At 44.6% G+C, this 17,387-nt stretch overlaps 1 protein-coding gene across 2 annotated transcripts in view; it reads left to right on the forward strand.

The window, feature by feature from the left end:
* Positions 1-17,387, forward strand: part of KLHL1 (kelch like family member 1) — a 476,546-nt gene that overhangs the window by 156,409 nt on the left and 302,750 nt on the right. The window lies entirely within an intron of this gene.

The following is a 17,387-nucleotide window of genomic DNA, read 5'->3' on the forward strand; positions in this document are numbered from 1 at the left end:
GATTGTGAAGAAACAACCAAATTTGACTAAGAACAATGCACTCAAACGATACAAAAACACACACAATTAAGGAAATTGGATGGGAAGAATTTACAAGGAAAATAGGATTCACTATCCACATTTAAAGTCAAATAGGAAGGTCCTTGAAACCAAAATGGAGGGATTACAGTAAAAGGAACAAACTCCTGTAATGCTCAGGGAAGAGAATCAGACCCTCAAGAGTAACTTTGCCTTCATAGTATTTGTGGTAAATATAATTTTCTTGATTAATGGAAATTAATTAAATTAAGGGAGAGTCAATAACTGTTTTTAGGAAAGAGGGTGGTTAGTCTTATGTCTCATAAACTGAGGGATGTGTTGGCCGCCCCTTCCCGCAGCTCCCGTCAGCCTGGAATGGTGAACCACAGCCAGTGGGAACTGCAGTCAGCCAAACCTGCCGATGCTGGAGGTAAACAAACCATCCTGGCCCACCAGCGGCTTTCCCTGATGGGCCACGTGCCAAAGGTTGTCAATCCCTGGAATAAAGCTTCTTATTTACGTAGTCTTTAATCTTCAAGTCAATCTGAATTTATTTTTCTTTAATCTAAACTTGTATTTACTTTCTACAGTATATTCAGAGAACAATATACTTGTGATTTTTCATATATTAAAGATGTATGTAACTCTTTCATTGGGGATAGCTGTGCTGATTGAGTGGTGGAGAAAGGATGGAAGGAAGAACTTGCTGAGTTGAGCTTAAAAAGGGAATCTTTGTAGTAGGGCTGGTCAAAAAAAGGAAACTTTGTATTAGGGCTGATCAGAAATTTTTAATCAATTGTTTTTCAGTGGAAAATTGGGTTTTCAATTAGAGAAATGTTTTTAAGGAAAATATCTGCTTTCCACAGAAAAATTCCACTTTTTAAAAGAAAATTCTGAAAACTGATATTTTTTTTTCTCTCCAGCCAAAAAGTTTGGGGTTTGCAAGTAGAAATTTCTCTCTCTCGTTCTTTCTCTCTCTCCCTCTCTCTCTCACACACACACCGATCTGCCATCCCTAGTAATTAAATAAAACTGCATTCTTACTATCTTCCTGATCACTGTGTTTATGTCTCTTTCCTCAAATCTTTTGTCTCTTTAGACTGAAAGCTCTTTAGGGCAGAAACTGTTTTTCCTTTGTGTCTGTATAGTGCCCAGCACATTGTGGGTGTTACAGTAAATAATAATGAACAAGACAGGGAGCCTGAAGAGAAAAAGATCGTAAAAAAGAGTTCATGTGTGAGGCGCTGGGTGCGGGGAGAGAGGGAGAATCCTAAATAACTTATTAGTACAAGCAACTAAGCAGTAAAGAGAGAAAGGACGGGTCAAGTATAAGGAGGGAAAGGAAACAGTTATATAGAGCATCGACCGGGGCAGAAAGGGGACAAAGAGCACAGGAGGGGAAGAACAAGTAAGAAAACTTGGCAAGCAAGGAGAAACCAACCAGCCACTCATTCATTCAGGGGAGACTATCTCGGAGGTATATCTGACCAATGAGTTTAAATAATCACAATCTCAATCGCTGAAGGGCGACGATACATGAATAATCGTTCCTAATAGCATTAATGGCCATATTTTCAAAGGGCACTCATCTCCAGCCTCCAAATATGAACCTTCCATATTGCATTTGTGCCTCTTTACACATGTAAAATCTTGCAACTTCATATACAAATGGCACCTCTATGTTTAAAATGGGTAGACATCCTAATGACTGCCTATCTAATATATTAGTACATGATTATGCATGCAAAAGTATGCACTAAATTTTGAGGCCTGTTTTGAAAAAGTTGGTTCAAAAACTGTAGTTTGATTTAGAATCCAAAGGATTTCAATGGATGCTGCTTAGTGCTCAACACTTTTGAAAATCATATCACTTACGTAGATGCCTAAATGTGGACTTAGAAGCCTAACTCTAGCTACCCATTTTTGAAAATTTCAGCCAGAATATTTACTATACAACTTTTCTCAGGAAAACTGATATTCAGAAAATGTCTTAACAGGTGGCCAGAGTCTCTCGACATGCTTTGTATGTCTCTGGTCTAAGCTAACTTCAAATCACTTCTTTTTAATTATGATGAATGTAACCATGGAATCTACATTAATAGAGAGTGTAGGTAGTAAATATTGCTTTCTTTGACCACCAAGTATGGGATTTTTGGAATTCTTTTCCATATTTAAGGTTAGATGTGTGGAATAATAGTGTTAGACTATGTGGGTATACTTACTTATTTGTGTGGGAGAGAGAGGAGTTTCAATTAGTCTGGTTACTGTCATTGGTAGAAACCCAAAGAGCTCAACATCATCAAGTAGGAACATTAATTTATTATTCTAAATTTTAAAACTACATTGTCTTCTGTCATTTGAATTAAGAAAGATGATCCATATTTTCAAAAGTAATCAGTCTTTCAGAGCTGTGTAAGCAGCACTCCAGAAAGCAGAACTCTGGAAACAAACATAGAAAACTGATATATTTTGCTGGTTTATTGTCTGCATTTGCACCCTGTAACAAGAGTGCTGGGTAACAGTGTCTGAGCCTGGGGACGGTGCAAGGTTGTTTCACGCCCTAGGCGAAACTTCCACCTTGGGCCCCCCCCCGCGCCCCCGCCCTGAGCCCCCCCACCCCACGGCAGTTCCCCCCCGTCCACCCTGAGGCGCCTCCCTTGTGGCAGCTCCCCACCCTCCACCTTGAGGCACCCCCCCTTGCCCCAGCTCACCCCTGTTCCGCGCACGAGCACGAGCACCCCGAGCACACCGTCACTGCTTCAATTCTCCTGCCTTCCAGGTTTGCAGCGCCAATCAACTTAGGCCCTCCCCGCGCTCCCCTGCCCCAGCTCCCTCTGCCTAAATGCCAGCGGTGACCGGGGTGGCTGAAGAAAATGGCGCTCTCCAAATCCCAGCACCCTAGGAGACCGCCGATGTCGCCTAAATGGTTGCACTGGCCCTGACTGAGTCAGGATTCTTGGTCACTGCAGCTCCAATTAAACACTGCAGAGCAGACTTTGTTAAGAAGAGCTGTGCCTAATTGGTGGGTGGAGAAGAACTGGAAGGCTAATTAAGCATGGGGTGGAGGAGGAGAGAGAGATTGTTCTTCCCTGCTTCCCTCAGGAGCAGAAGGCTCCGCAAAACAGTAGGAGTAAGACTTTATAGTGTACCAGGATGGTGGGAACCCATGCTGTAAATAAACTGCACCATTTGTTTTACTAGCATAAAGGTCTCTGGGCCATTTGTGGACTGGAGCAGAGGCAGGAGTGAGTGGACTCTGCCACAGAGCTCAGAGTAGAAAATAGGAAAACACACACAAGCTCTTAGCAGGATAAAGGTGGCAGCCTTTTCTGGAGTAATGTTTTCCTGAAAATAAGTTATGTACAAGATTTTCACTAAATAGTGATTTGTTATGAGGTCAATAGCAATAACATAAACCCTGAAGGAACTGAAGTTGTTATAAGATTAATTATGTGTGAATCGCAGCAAGTGTGGATGCTTATAATTTTTTTCTGAACGTTTGGAGTTCTTTTTTTCACATCCTTTCTTTTCCCCTCTTTCTTTTTCTGGTCCACACCACACCCTTCTTTCTCCTTTCTTTTGTCTACCTCAACACAATTTTTTTTCCAGTCGTCTGTTGCTACCTTTCCCTTTCACAATCCCCTCCTCAGATCTGGACCCTTTATCCAACATGTCGTCCACTGCAACTTATGTCAAGCCTTCTTTCATTTGATAAGATTGCAAGTGATGAAATAAAACAAGATATTGTCTTTAAATATATATTATACTTTTATCCATTTAAAACGTGCTACATACATTAGCTAAGAGTCACAATTTTCCTGTGAGTTCAAGTTCATTAGGCTGTACAGCCTCATGTGGGAGGAACACATCAGCAGGTAGCAAGAATACAGCAACCCTACACAATGTTTTAGGACACACAAAGTGTCCTTTGAAACTTCAGGAGAAATCGCTCTAGGCAGAGTGTAGTTACTAAATGAGACTATAACTCTAGTACAGGGATTGGCAAACTTTGGCCTGCAGCCCACAAGGGTAAGCACTCTGGTGGGCTGGGCTGGTTTGTTTACCTGCTGCATCCGCAGGTTCGGCTGATCGCGGCTCCTACTGGCCGTGGTTCGCTATCCCAGGGCAATGGGGGCTGCAGGAAGTGGCACGGGCCGAGGGATGTGCTGACCGCCGCTTCCCGCTGCCCACATTGGCCTGGAGTGGTGAACTGTGGCCAGTGGGAGCTGCGATCGGCCAAACCTGCAGATATGGCAGGTAAACAAACCGGTCCGGCCTGCCAGGGTTACTGATCCCTTCTGTAGTATTTAATACTCTCTTTAAAAAAAGCCAACAACTTCAATATCATTTATGCTGATGGCTGAAATATCTACCTCTCCACTTCCAGACATGTCTCCTTCTGTTCAAACTGAAAACTCTGCTCTGTTTCTGATTTCTTCTCAGTATGGGCAGAGCAAAGTTCTTTATGTTCCCCCAAGCTCTCACCCCTTTCTGAGTCAAATGAACAACAATCAGTATCCTCATTGCTCAGGCCCATTACCAGGGCATCATTTTCTACTAAGTGCTCTCACTAGGCCCTCACATCTACTGCATGTTAGATCTTGCCTTTACTTCATACACAACATCTCTGAGATCCAGCTTTTCCTCCTTATCCATACAATGATAATTCTTCTGTGGGCCTTCATCACCTCGTATTGACAATGGTGACCTTTTCTTTTGGGTCCTTGACAAATGCTGTTTTGTCTCACTTATCCACTCGACTCAATGCATTCAGCCAGCAAATTAGACTGAATATCAACTGCAATAAGACAGATATCATGACCTTTAATATTGCCTCATCAATACCAGTATGGATAGAGGATTTTGTTCTCAGCACTGTAGAAACATTCACATACGTAGGCAGCAACATCAGCCAGGATGGTGGAACAACAAAATCAATAAAGCCAGGAGCACCTTCAGGAGCTTAAATACAATCTGAAAATCTTCAAAATACAACACCAAAACCAAACTCAAAATTTATCAGAGCTGCATACTTTCAACACTACTTTATAGTGCAGAATGCTAGGGAATGAGAAAGAATGCCATGTCCAAACTATCTTCATTCCATACAGCCTGCCTCAGAAACATCCTCTGTATCTTTTTTGACCCAGAAAAATCTCAAACCAAGATCTATTGACACAGTGCAGCCAAGAGGATCTGAGCACCATCATTGCTAGGAGGCATTGGAGATGAAAAAGTCATGTGCTTCGGATGGAAACTGATTCTATCACCAGAGTAGAAATAAGATGGACACCTGAACGCAAGTAAAAATGAGGCTGCCCGAAAACAACATGGTGAAGAGCTGTAGAAGCTGAGCTGAAAAACCTGGTGCACAGCTGGGAAACCATTGAAAGACTTGCCAGAAACAGATGGGAGTGAAGGAGCTTTGTCACTGCCCTAAACGCCGGAATTGTGAGAGGAAGATGATGATGATGATCCACTCACTTTTTGTTTCAGCTGCCTCACCCTCTCTTTGCATGCTTCCACTAGCTCTCCTTTCTCTATCACATCAAATGCCAAAGACTACTTTTCACTTTTAAGGTCCTTCAAGGCCTGTCTCCACCTTGACTCATCAATATCATAAGTAATAACAGGTAACTCTGACCTCCACTCTGCCAACGATGCTAGCCTTGGCTTCCCATTTATTATATTTTCCGATAGCACTTTCTCCCTTGCTGGCCTTTATACATAGGAAAATCTTCCCATAAACATCTGCAAAGCTACCTCATTGTCTTATTTCTCATCCCTCCTTAAAACTCTGCTCTGGCATGATACCTACAAAAAAAACCAACAAAAAAACGAAAAACCAAAAAAAAACAGTCTCCTTACTTACTGTTCTCCTCTTTATCCAATTTATAAAACAATTGATAGGCAAACCTGCTGCAGCTGAGAATCTGCCAACTCTCAATTGTTTATGACCTTTAGCAGCAGCACATGGTTCTATAGTGCAAGTCTCTGTGTCCAAAATGAACCCAAGGGAAGAGAAAGGTAGCCTCCCAAGATATTTTACTATCCTTTCTCAAAACACTATTAGACCACTGTGTCTTTGATAGTGGGAAAGGCATGGAATTTGTAAGATTGGCAGACAGCAACCACTCCAACAGCGACCTTCAGTGCTTTTAATGAAGGCATGTCTACTCGGGACAGGAAGAGGTTATATTTCTGAACTTTTTTAACCAGAGTGAAATTAGGAAAAAAAGGTAGTGGCATTTTCCAACACTACTTACTTAATAAACACCACCCACATGAGACATTGTACATGGTGAATTGAGCAGGGGTTCAAAATATGACCATGCATGCTTTCTGGGCTTAACTCAGTCTCAGTAAATGCACCTGTGTGCTCTGCTGGGCTCCTGGGGTTTGCCTTCCTTTTCCGAGACTCATATGCCCCAGTGGGCTTCTTGAGTTTGGCTGTCCTTTGAGAGGGACTCTGATGCTCTACTATACTCCTTAGGCTTGGCTGCTTGATGGGTGGTGGGGGAGTGATGTCTCCCAAGCCCTTGAAGGGCCAAAATGAGCTGGCACCCTAAGTAGCTTGGGCTCATCTTTATATTATGATCCTCCTTCTTACTTACTGCTCTGACATTTCTGGCTTCTTTTAATCAGATTTAGGCTGAGATGTCTTTTGTTTTATCAATACTAGTTCATCCATCCATGATAGAATTCACCATGATCCAGGACAAAACAGTATTTCACAGTCAGCTTTACATCCTGAGAGCATTACTGTGTGCAGCAGTATAAAGACAAGTTTCACATTATATTTTTATAATTAATATCATTCTTAGAAAATTCTACACTAGGAGATATATATGCTACATTCACTATTTGGCTTGTTTGCTTTTACAAAATATAAGGTTACAATAACTTTTTTGATTTATTTTATGTATATTTGCATATATTTTTGATGTACATTTATAGCAGTAAAATGCAAAAGCTGTCTTTCTCTCCTTCCTGTGAATTTGTTTACTATAATGTAATTCAGGGTAACTAGATAATGTTTTGATTCATGTGCTGTATTTCAGGACATGTGGATGACAACTGCCTGATTTAAATTGCATGAGTGTTAGCAGTAAAAATAGCAGATGTTGGAGTAATCAAACTAATTAGTTAAAACAATGTACAACAAAATGTAAACAAAGCAGGAATTATAAGAGTACTGCATGTGAGCAGATATTCACCATTTTATAATGGAATCAACATTGTAACTTGAGGTGTACAAAAACTTCATTAAATGTCAGATCTTTTTCTGTTTGTAAATTGTTCGTGAACTGATAATTTTCCTGATTGTTTTTAAGCATGCAAGTGCAGTCACTGAATAATTCTTGATGGTTTACAGATGGCTGCAAAAACTTAAGAAGTTTGGGTTATTCAAATAAATCATGTAGTAAAGCTCTCCCCTTCCCATTGGAAGTTTTATGTAACTAACACCATTGTGAATTTCTAATCTTACAATGCAATATTAAATTCTGAATTTATTTTCAGTGAAAAGTTGAACATTCATGAGTACAACGTTTGTTAGAATACAGATAGAAACCAAACTCCAAAGATGAGCAAATGCTGCTAAAGGAGACTCATTTACAGTGTCAGTATTTGCTGAAAGTAAATGGCTTACTGTTATTCATGTATCAGAGGGGTAGCCGTGTTAGTCTGGATCTGTAAAAGCAGCAAAGAATCCTGTGGCACCTTATAGGCTAACAGACATTTTGGAGCATGAGCTTTCGTGGGTGAATACCCACTTCCTCAGATGCATATGGGTGAATACCCACTTCCTCAGACATGCATCTGAGGAAGTGGGTATTCACCCACGAAAGCTCATGCTCCAAAACGTCTGTTAGTCTATAGGGTGCCACAGGATTCTTTGCTGCTGTTATTCATGTGTGTAGTCAAATTGAATTCAGTCATTAAATGCAGCTCCTCATGGGCATAAATGTTTACAGGACCAAGACCTTTTATATTACCTTGCTCCCTTCCCCCGCTCCACACACAAATCTTCAAGATGCAGTTTAGGCTGTGATATAGTAATTATTTCTGCCAAAAATCTTTTTAGAACATAATATTTTAAAATTAAATAAATTAATTTAAAAAAACCCAATACATTGAATTTGCTTTTTTGGTTTCTTCATTATAGAAATTAATTACATGTACTATTCAAATATTCTGCATTTAAGAAATATATTTAAGCTTCATCCAGTGTCAAGAAAAAAAGTTACATGAATAGTGTTGTGGGGATAGTTTGGACTCCACATGCATTCTAGAAACCAAGAACAGTTCTTTAATGTTTTAGGAGAAAAAAATTATTTAAATCCAGTGTCACAAAAAAAGTCTTTAACTATATTATGGGGAACTTTTGTCCCCAAAATGCATTCAGAAACAAAGAACATTTTTTTAAAGTGTTAGGAAAAATAAAATGAAAGAACCAGCAGAAGTCTCATTCAGGATGAGCCTATATGCAGTTTTCACACATCAACACTGATGTGGAGCATACAAATTCACTGCATTCTTCACATCACTTCTGGGCAGCTGACCCTGGGTAAATGGGGCAGTGTCCACTGCTGAGTTTGCTAAGTGCTCCTGTTGTGGCTGTTTTTTGATGGTAGCCAAGGGATGAGAATGCTGCTTTGATAAGCATGATGCGATGATAGGTATCAAGTATTTTTCTCTTTATACATGCATCTATAAGTCATTTTCCTAGATTATTAAGGAACAAGTGCCTTCTTTGTCTTGGTTGAGTCTGCTGTCAAGCAGGATTGTTGTGAAACCAAGTGATGAAACTTGCAATGCCAGCAACATCAAACATGTTGAAGAAAAAGAGCCATTGGCCTCCTATTTATCTTGCACTACAGAAGCACATTATTTCAAGATGGTCTATGTTATCAGCACCACTTTTAGTGTCATTGTAGTGGATAATTATGGAGGGTTTCTTTTTTGTTTCCTTTTAAAACCATCAATAGCATTATTGCTGACTTGCCCTTCTTTGGAATGCAGGAAACAAGAGTTGAGTGGGCCAGCAAACTCCAACACTGATGACAATTTTCTGTGCTGTGATGCAGATGCATCTCACTGAGATGCATATCTGGCTTGTTTTGTCATATTGTTAGAACATAGGTGAAATTTTCATTGAGGAGATCTTCAGCAAGCTGAAACTGGTTAAGAAGTTATCTCCAACTGTTTCTTCCCATCTCAGACCCAGGTTGAACCCAAGCTCCTCATTATCTGAAGACAAGCTTGATGAACAAATCAATGGAAACAGGGTCTTCCTTCTCAGAGCAACTCGTGACACAATCTGGCACAAAGTCACTTATCAGCTAATACATTGTCATCACACAACAACTGGCTTTCAGAGTTGTGAATAATTTTTATAAGATGAGAAGCAGAATAACGTGCCCTTTTGTTCATCATCTTGAGTTATACAACACAGAAAATCCCCTCAAGAATCTTCTGCATTTTTAGTGTTTGGAGCACAACATCCCCTCAGGAATGTTAGGCAAAGGAAGACAGGCATCCTCAGCACAGAGTCAACTGGTGCTAACAAGGCTGGATTTGAAGGGACCAACATCCCTGGAGTACCTTCTATCATAGAGTGAGACTGTATTCTGCTACCACTGTCACTGCTATTAGTAATTAGCACATGCTATTAGAATACAGGACAGAGCCATTAAAAATACAAGATAACAGTTCAACATGTCTGAGGTACATTTTTTTTATATAGACAAAAGTTTTTGATACCTTTTTCCCCCTGAATTTTGTAGATGTGCCTAGGTGACAATGCCTTAAAACAGCATAGTGGAGGGCCACTAGTTCATGAGCTATCACATCATATTTGCTTCTGCGGTACAACATTACCCCACAAATGTGAATGAAGATTAAATAGTTTCTTTTTGAAACACCTTAATACTCAGAGCCAGCCTTTTAATGTTCAGTGTAACGTCAGAGTTATGGGGAAACACAAAGGTGACTTTTAGCCACTTTCCAATTGCCTGATCTTGTGGCTGCCAATCTGGTCCCAATGTGCAATGTAGAGCAGAATCACAGCTGTTTAAAGTTGTGTTGGCTGCTAACAGCACCAAAGGATCCATTTCAGCAGCTAAGGATCACTAATCATTAGGGATGTCCCAGCTATGCCTCCTACTTCTGGACATGTCTCATATACCAGGATTGAGGAGCAGGGCTGCATTAGAACTGGATTAACTCAAAGCTACCTGGGGACTCATTGAACAGGGAAAGCCTGAGTGGATTTGGTTAAGCTCTCCTTTTCATGTCTAAATAATACAAAGTGGTTGTAGCAGGGCTGCTAATCTATCACATAGAGTTATAGTAAGTGTTTCATATGAAGCTTTGCATAAGGATAGTTTGAGACTAAAAGCTTAATTCCAAAAGTTTTGTGACTTTGTGATGGATGAGGGCTGCTATATAATCCAAGAATAGTGATATGTTAGAATGGTATTAACACTGTAAGGACCTGGTGAGTGAGGTGAGATTACTGTATTATTATAGTCGATTATTAGAATTTCCTGTATGGATGTATTGATCTAACTAAATATAGAGTTGCTGGAAGAACAAACGGGAAAGCAACACAGTAGATCTAGATAATCACATCTGAAAGACAATGGAGAAGGCTAGATAGGCTCTCTGAAGCTAATCTTGCCTCTGACAAAGATGAAAATCTTGTTTCAGGCCTGGCAAAACCTAGAGATGAAAAGGACAATGAACAGTTTCTTTCCTCTCCTGAGAGAGATGTTGAGGTCAATTGTTAGGGATTTTCCACAGAAAGAGAATCTGCTGAGAGTTTGAAGAAGTTGGCCCTTCCCCCAGATCAGATCCAGGGAATAGTAAACCTTAGGGACAGACAGATATGTGTACAGGCTGCTTTAAGATCCATTTTCTGTTAAATACCTTGGTCCTAAATAAAGAATACATTGCTATAAGAAGACTGACTGCTTACTGGTTACCACTGTCATTTCTCCTGGAGGGAACAGAATGGCACTAAAGCTAAGTAAGAACTGCTGAGGTAATCATGGTTGATCGTGGGGGCCTGCAGCCCAGGGAGTGGGACTCCACCCCTAAGGGAGGTGATGTGTGAAGCTCAGGATTAGAAGGAGATGCACTTCAGACCAGGAGGTACTGTCAGCTAGTTACTATCACACTTCACTTTAGCAGTCTCAATGGTAAATTTTAAGTGCTTCTTCAAGTGCTTGCTCATGTTGATTCTATTCTAGGGGTGTGCGTGCCAATGTGCACAGTTGTTGGAGACTTTTGCCTTAGCGGTATCTGTAGGGCCAGCTGTGGTGACCTCTGGAGTGTCACACTCACACAACAGTATATCAGGTGCTGCCGGCCCTACACCCTTTCAGTTCCTTCTTAAGGCTCATGATGGTTGGTTGGAGCACATGGTCTGGCTTAGCAAGAGCATTAGTGGTTCTTCATTGTTCAGATCATTCTCCTTTGTTATTTAGTCAGTGATTAATTAGCTGTTAAGTATTTTAGTAGTAGTTTAGTAGTTAGAGTCCTAGTTGCGACTTTGTCCTGGAGTGGGGCATCCCTCGCTCCCCAGGCTTTGAGCCATTTTCTGAGTGCAGGTGGCCGATGCCCACCTTCATGAGAGTTGTCTGAAGTGCCTGCAGGATTCCCATAGAAAAGAAAAATGCCGAATCTGCAAAAACGTTCGGCCCCAAACTCAAAAAGAGCAGGACATTCGGTTAAGTGCCCTCCTCATGGAGGCTGCTCTGCACTCAGCATTGGAGTCCTCACACTCGGAGTCCACAGTGGTACTTTAGTGTCAGCATGCATTGCACCGCTGGCACTGGGATCTGCGTGGCACCATTCACCCTCGCTGGTACCGAAGAAGTGGTTAAAGTTGTCTGGTCCACAGGCACCATGCAAGGGATCTTCGGGCAAAGGATCTGAGTTAGGCCTGCATCGGAGGCTCTCTGGGGTACTGCTGTGGTTGGACCTCCTAGCCCAGCTAGGGACCTGCCTTCGACTCTGGGGAGTGGTAGGGGGTCATGGCCCATTGCAGGGCCATCTGCACCTGAGGTGGGCCCAGTGGCCAAAGAACAGTTAGACTGACCAGCACTGCAGACGCCTGGCCACATGACAGATCCCACCAAGACACCAGCTCAAATTACCAAGTCAGTGATTGGACCACCCCTAAAGGCAATGGAATGCCCCCCCAGTCCACGGACCACAGGTGTTGTTCCCCTTCGCCATGGCCAAGGATCCCAGTACTGTAAGCCCAGTCTCCGGCCAGGAGGCCCAGATCTCTGACACCACAGTCTCTGCCTAGAAGACATGGGACTCTGCTCTCACAACACAGATCCCTGTACCCTCGGTACCAATGGTCCTCCCACCAGAGATCGCAAAGGTGCTGGTCACCATTGCCTCATAGACCTGCTAGGCATTGGTCCCATCCAACACAAGACCATTCCTGGTCACAGCACCAGTCACTGGGGTCCCTGTACCATTCTTCGGGCAGGCACCGGCCTCCGCCTTTCCCATACTGGTCACCCACATGAGTCAGTCTACAGACTCAGACCTCCACAGCTCCACCCTTGTCATCAGAAGAACAATGTTCTGGGTCAGAGGGACAGTTCAGTCCTTCTTGAATCGTCTCCCAGCTGGGAGCCCACCAAGGCACCCACAGCACCAGCATGCTGCCAAGGGCAATGTCCGTCTCACTGGCAGTACTGGAATCTGTGAGGAGGTGCCTGTTATGCCGGTACTGTACTCCCACTACTCCTCTCAGGCTGCATTGAACAAGCTACGCCTGGCACAGCCGGCACCAGTGTTGGGGCAAGGGGCTGAATCTGAAGTGGTGATTCCATGGGAGGCCCTGGCTGCTGAAGAGCAGTCCCCGATGCAGCAAAGGGATGCCTCTCAGGGTCCAGCAGTGCAGTCAACCTCATCTTCTATAGATGAGGCAGTGGCAGGGCCCTTGCAAACCAGTAGTGCTCCCGATGACTTTGGAGAACACCAAGCTCTACTTAAAAGGATGGTGGCCAACCTGAACTTGGAGGTTGAGGAACTAGCTGAGGAACCCAATGACTTATTCAATGTCATTCCCTCCTCTGCCCCAGCCTGGGTCACATTGCCCATTCACCCTGGGGTCCTAAAGATCACCATGTTGGTGTGGCAGACCCCACCTTCCATTCTGTCCACATCCAATAAGACAGAAAAGAAATAGTACGTCCCAGCAAAGAGGTTTGAATACCTGTATGAACGCCCTCCTGTGGGGTTCCTGATCGTGTCCGCTGTCAACGAAAGGGCCAGGCAGGGCCAGGTGAGTGACACTCCTAAAAATAAAGATGCTAAGAGGCTGGAATTAATTTGCAGAAATATTTATTCAACAGCAAGCCTCCAATTTAGGGTCACTAACCATCAGGCCCTCCTTGGCCAATACAATGTCAACCTGTGGGACTCCATCGGCAAGTTCAAAGAGAGCCTCCCACAGGATCGGGTGCAGAAGTTCGCAACAAGATAGAAGTGGGTAAGGTGGTGGCCAGGGGTGTCCTCCAGATGGCCTAGGATGCCACAGACTCGGCATACAAGGTGGTCACCTCTGCAGTAGCCATGAGGCATAGCTCCTGGTTACAGACCTCTGTGCTGTCCAAGGACATGCAATCCACCCTCCAGGACCTCCCTTTTGAGGGAATGGGGCTCTTCTTGGAGCTAACTGAAGCTAGGCTCCAGGGCCTTAAAGACTCCCAGGCCACCCTCTGATCCTTGGGCCTACATACTCCTCAGCAGGCCAAAAAATTGTTCCACACCCCACTGCCCCTGCCATTGTTGATGTCTTGAGGTACTCCTCGATCCAGCTCCTACAAAAAGAAAGACAAAGACAGAGGTTTTAAGCAATGCTGCCAGTTGTCATCTTATCCACCTGCCCAGCCAGGTCATTCCAGGGACCAAAGCAGCCAAAAGCAGTCATTTTGAGGGTGTGCCCGAGGATAATACCCCAGTCATTGCACTGGATCTGTTCCCCATCTTCCTCAACCACCTCCGCCCTTTCCAGTCAGCCTGGTCCCGTATTACCTCGGACTGGTGGGTGCTTGACAAAGTCTTCTTGGGCTATACCCTGCAGTTTGTAGCTGACCAACCCTTCCATTCCCCTTCCCCGTCCCTCTTCTGTGACCCTTCTCATAAGCAACTCCTTGTTCAGGAGGTTAAAACCTCCTGCGCCTAGAGGCAGCGGAAGAGTTTCTGCAAGACATGGAAGGAAGAGGATTTTACTCCTGCTACTTCCTCATTCTGAAGACAAAAGGGGGCCTTAGACCTCTTCTAGACCTGTGTCATCTCAACAAGTCTCTCAAAAAGTTGAAGCTTCGTATGGTCTCCCTGGCCATCATCATCCTATCCCTGGATCCGGGAGACTGGTATGCCACCCTCAATTTAAAGGACTGTGTACTTCCATGTTTCCATATTCTTGGGGCTGATTTCTTCTGTTTCATATTGGACCAGTGCCATTATCAATTCACGGCAATGCCCTTTGTCTCTCGTTGGCTCTGAGAGTGTTCACCAAGTGAATAGAGCCAGAGGCCGCTCATATGCAATGTCGGGGGTCCAAATCCACGCTTACCTCGATGACTGGTTGAAAAGGAGCTGGTCCTCAGATCAGGTGCAGAGGCATCTCAATCTGGTCTGTTCCACCTGCGGTGTCCTGGGCCAAATAATAAATGATAAAAAGTCAACCTTCACTCCAGTGCAATGTATAGAATTAATTGGGGTGGTACTCAACTCCACTTGAGCCAGAGCCTTCCTCCCCGAGACTTGGTTCTGAGCCAGGGTGAGCCTCATCTCATCTCTGTGTGTTCATCCACTCACCATCGCCCTCATGTGGCTAAGACTGTTGGGCCACATGGCAGCATGCACTTACATGGTCCAGCATATATGACTGCCTCAGGCCCATACAGGCATGGCTGGCATCAGTCTATGTCCCCAACTGGCACAGTATGGACAGGGTGATCAGGATTCCAGAGAGTGTACTGTCGTCTCTTACCTAGTGGCAAGATCCCGTGTCATTGCTGGAGGGAGTCCCCTTCACGGGCCCAGTCTAGTCGGTGACTCTCATCTCCAATGCTTCGGACCTCAGTTGGGGAGTCCACCTGGTCAGTCTCAGTACTCAAGGCCATTGGTCCAGTCACGATTGGTCCCTGCACATCAACATCAGGGAAATCAGGATGGTTTGCCTAGCCGACCAAGCCTTTCAGACTCACATACGAGGCAGGGTGGTTCAGATTCTAAGGGACAACATGGCCATGGTCTTCTACATCAACAGACAGAGGGAAGCCAGGTCATCTGCCCTCTGTCAGGAAGCACTCCAGCTCTGGGATTTCTGTATGCAGTATGGCATCTGTCTTCTGGCCGCTCACCTCCCAAGGACCAGAAACACTTGGGAAGACTGTCTTAGCAGGACATTCTCATCTCACCACGAGTGATCCCTTCACCAGAAGGTGTTAGTTCTATCTTCCACAGGTGGGGAACTCCCCAGGTATACCTATTTGTGTACAGTTAGAACATAAAATGCTACATCTTCTGCTGGTTCCAGGGCAGGGAGAAGGGATCCCTGTCAGATGCCTTCCTGCTCCTGTGGTCGGGGGCTCTGATCTATACCTTCCCTCTGGTGCTGTTGCTGCTCAGGGTCCTCAAGAAGATCAAAGAGGAAAGGGTGAAGGTCATCCTCATAGCGCCGGCATGGCTGTGCCAACACTGGTTCAGCACTCTGCTGGACCTCTCAGTGGTGACCCTGTTCCGGCTGCCACTCAGGGTAGACCTTTTGTCTGAGAACAATGGCAGTCTTCTGCACCTGAACCTGGCAGTGCTTCACCTGACGGCTTGGCTGCTACGTGGCTAAATGTGCAAGAATGGCAGTGCTTGTACGAGGTCCATCGAGTCATGTTCGGCAGTAGAAAGCCCTCCACCAAGGCCACTTACATGGCCAAATGGAAGCAATTCACCTGCTGGATGGCAAATAAGAGGGTCTGTCCCAAGTGAGCCCATTACGGGTCATTCTAGACTACCTCTTGCACCTCAAGCTTCAGGGCTTGTCACTCTCATCCATCAAAGTCCATCTAGCAGCCATCTTGGCCTTCCACCCACCACTTGAAGGCAGGTGGGTTTTCACTCACGATATCATGGCCAGATTCCTTATGGGCCTGGAGCACCTCTACCCATATGTCAGGGATCCTGTTCCTCCTTGGGACTTGAAACTGGTGCTGTCATGGTTCACAGGTCCTCCCTTCGAGCCTCTGGCTTCCTGCTCTCTCTCCTCCTCCTCTCTTGGAAGGTTATGTTCCTGGTCGGTGATGTTAGGCTGCCAGGTATCCAAGATTCAGGTGCCACCTTGGCCTTATACTGTCTTCAACAAGGACAAGCTCCAATTAAGACCGGCTTTCCTGCCTAAGGTAATCTCTTAGTTTCATTCGAGCCAAGACATTTACTTAACAGTTTTCTTTCCGAAGCTGCATAAGTTGGAGGAAGAGTGTAGGCTATATGCCCTGGACGTCAGGAGGGCTCTGGCCTTCTACAGTGAGAAGGACCAAGCCATTCCGTAAGTCGACACATTTATTCATCACTGTGGCCAACAGGATGAAAGGTCACCGTGTTTCTTCTCATATAATTTCATCCTGGATCACTGCCTGCATTTGCTATTGCTGTTATGATGCAAAAGTGCCCCCACTCCACTCCATGACCGTCACTGCCCACTCTACCAGGGCACAGACCTCTTCAGCAGCCTTTTTGGCACAAGTGCCTATTCAGGACATCTGTAGAGCGGCCACCTGGTCGTTGGCCCATACCTTCACGTTCCACTATGCACTTACCCAGCACACCAGGGACAATGTTGTGTTCGATAGAGCAGTACTGCAAGCCGCCAAGCAGTGAAATCTGAGCCCACCTCCATAGATACTGACTCTGAGTCACCTAGAATGGAATCAACAGGAGCAAGGACTCAAAGAAGAAAAAACGGTTACCATCGTTTCATAACTGTTGTTCTTCGAGATTTGTTGCTCATGTCCATTCCATTACCCATCCTCCTACCCCTCTGTCAGAGTTGCTGGCAAGAAGGAACCAAATGGGCATAGGGCCAACGGCGCCTGATATACTGCCGTATGAGCTCTGCACTCCAGAGGGCATCACAGCCAGCCCTATGGCTACCACTAAGGCAAAAGTCTCCGACAATTGTGCACAGGGCTGGCTCCAGGAACCAACTTATCAATCAGGTGCTTGGGGCGGCAACTTGGGAGTGGGATGGCACTTTCAGGGATTCGGCAGCAATTTGGCAGAGGGTCCCTCACTCCCGCTTGGAGCGAAAGACTTCCTGCTGAATTGCCCCAGAT

This window comes from Gopherus flavomarginatus, chromosome 1 (genome assembly GCF_025201925.1).
Source record: "Gopherus flavomarginatus isolate rGopFla2 chromosome 1, rGopFla2.mat.asm, whole genome shotgun sequence".
NCBI classification, from domain to species: Eukaryota; Metazoa; Chordata; order Testudines; family Testudinidae; genus Gopherus; species Gopherus flavomarginatus.